Here is a 2,655-nt window from a genome sequence, read left to right on the forward strand (position 1 = left end):
CTGAATTTTAAACCAATGTGAAACTTATTTCACTTGTTTAAAATTTATACTTTTATACTTTTATACTTATGCGAAACTTATTTTACTTGTTCAAAAACTTATACTTTTAATACTTCAAAATAATAATCAACTTCTCTTGGGCCCAGACATAGTACCATCTTATGCGCGTTCCCTAATAGGTTGGGGTAGCGAGCCACCAATGCTAGAAGAGCAGACCTTGGTCTACCAGGGCCAAGACCTCGGAATTCGACACCTGGATTTGTTTAACGACAACCTCGGAAGTCGGGTACTAGCCTCCTTAAAAAAAAATAAAATACTTGTTATCTTTTATTATTTCTAATATATATTGCCTCGACATTTTAATAAGCATCTTGTGTGCCAAAATCCCTAAAGTCTTGACTTTGGGATCTACTTAAGGCCTTGACCTTTTTCTTTCTTATACTTTATCTTTCTTATACTTGTTAATACCTCTAATAAAAGGATGTCTCATACAAGATTGATCTCAAATACTTTAACAAACCAAAATTGAATACTTAAACCAACTAAAATTGAATGCTATAACAACTGAAACTGCTGTGCTTGGGAAGTTCCAAAACCGCAGTTTAAACAGAAATAAATCTGCATACTTTATCTAACAAGATTCTGAAATGCTAAACAAATCAAAATCTGCATACAATACTTATCAAATTCTGCAAGCAATACTTATAAAAATCTGCGTACAATACTTATAAAAATCTGCATGCCATACTTATCAAAATCTGCAAGCAATACTTATAAAAATTCTGCATGCCATCATAAACTGAAGTGCCTAAAAATAACATGGTACAACTAAACCAAAACCCGCTGAAGCTTAAAACTGTGCGAAACTTATTCAAAGCTCACTACAGCAGGAATACTACAGCGGAAATACTACAGCAATAGCACATTCCGGAACTACAGCAAGAATGCTACCATGGAAGAAAAACCAGATTCCACAGAAGTTTCAAAAGAGGCTGTTTTTACCCTTTTTCCATTGCTCAGTACCAAGTTAAGCTTGCTGTAATGTTTTAACATAAAGACCTATACAAAACTTATTCACAGCTTATGTTTTTATAGAGTAAAGGAAACCTTTAAGCATGCTTCAAAACAAACTGAAACCAAGCAATGACAATGAACCAAACTACATGTTAAAAATTAATCTAACCCATTCTATGTTCATTGTTTAGCACAAAATCTGAAACTTGCAGGGCTTTGTATAAACCGAACATGCCAAATAAGGTGACAACAGGAATTCTAGTCAAGAAAACTGAATTACTACTTTCAAAGCTCGAAGGAAACAACCCACAACTTAACCTATACCAATCAAAACCCCTACTCATCTTCCTATAAGAACTCACGGCAGCAAGCACAATCAACAATCTTCACAGAAAATTTGAAAACAAAAGGAATAGGAATTCGGAACTATCCTACTGCAGGTGAGTAGCAACTTACCGAGGTGTTCTTGGACTTACAACCGAAGAAGGAAGGTTCTAGGGTTTCGGGTGAGCTCCAAATCTCGGCGATTCCTCTGTGTCCGCGTGTTCTCCTCGACGAGACGACCAAGAAGGTGTGAAAAACTCCCGGAAATCTCCCTTGGCCGGCCGCCGGAGAAGCCCTAGCTCTCTGCCGCGTTTCCGCCCGAGAGGAGTCGCGCTGTCGAGAGAGGAAGAGAATAGGTTTCGGGAGAAAATTAAGCCCTCCTTTATAACTAGGGTTTTTTTTTGTTATCAACTATTGCTTAAGAATATTTCGCGCCTTACTCTTTCACGAAATACCTGCGGAATACTTGGTCAGCCGGATTCGCTTAAAACCTGGTTCGGCCAGAGGTCGCGGGTTCGAACATCAGCTCGGCCCTTTTATTTTTGATATCTTCTTTCGTTTAGTAAAAATACCAAACAACCTCCAAAAATTGCATAAAAATACTCTAAAAACTTTTAAAAACCTCTAGAATTTTTCTAAGGCATTTTAAAATATTTTTAAATTACTTTTGGGACTCGAAATGAGGAAATTTGGGTTAATACAATTCCCCATACCTTATAAAAAGTTCGTCCTCGAACTTAGAATAATTCTGGATACTTCTGTCTTATACTATCCTCACGCTCCCAAGTGACTTCCTCATGCTTCTGATTCTGTCAGATGACCTTCACTAGTGGCACCTCTTTGTTTCTTAGTCTCTTGACTGCTCTGTCCACTATCTGTGTAGGTCTGCTCTCATGGCTAAGATCTTCTTGGATTTACACTGACTGAGACTGAATCACTTGGCTAGGGTCATGAAGACACTTCTTTAGCAAAGAGACATGAAATACATTGTGTATTGCTGACATGTCTTGTGGCAAGTCCAGCTTGTAAGCTACTTTCCCAATTCTTTTCATGATCAGGTAAGGTCCTACGTAGCGAGGACTTAACTTGCCTTTCTTGCCAAATCTCATCACTCCCTTCATTGGAGCAACCTTGAGAAAAACTGAATCCCCTACTTGGAATTCAAGTGGCCTACGGCGTGTGTCAGCATAACTTTTCTGTCTACTCTAGGCAGTCTCAATTCTTTGTCTGATCTTCTGGATAACCTGAGTGGTCTCTTCTATCATCTCAGTCTGAATGCCCAGCTCTACTTCCATTTCCCTTCTTTCACCTGTTTCT

This window comes from Zingiber officinale, chromosome 2A, assembly GCF_018446385.1.
Source record: "Zingiber officinale cultivar Zhangliang chromosome 2A, Zo_v1.1, whole genome shotgun sequence".
NCBI lineage: Eukaryota > Viridiplantae > Streptophyta > Magnoliopsida > Zingiberales > Zingiberaceae > Zingiber > Zingiber officinale.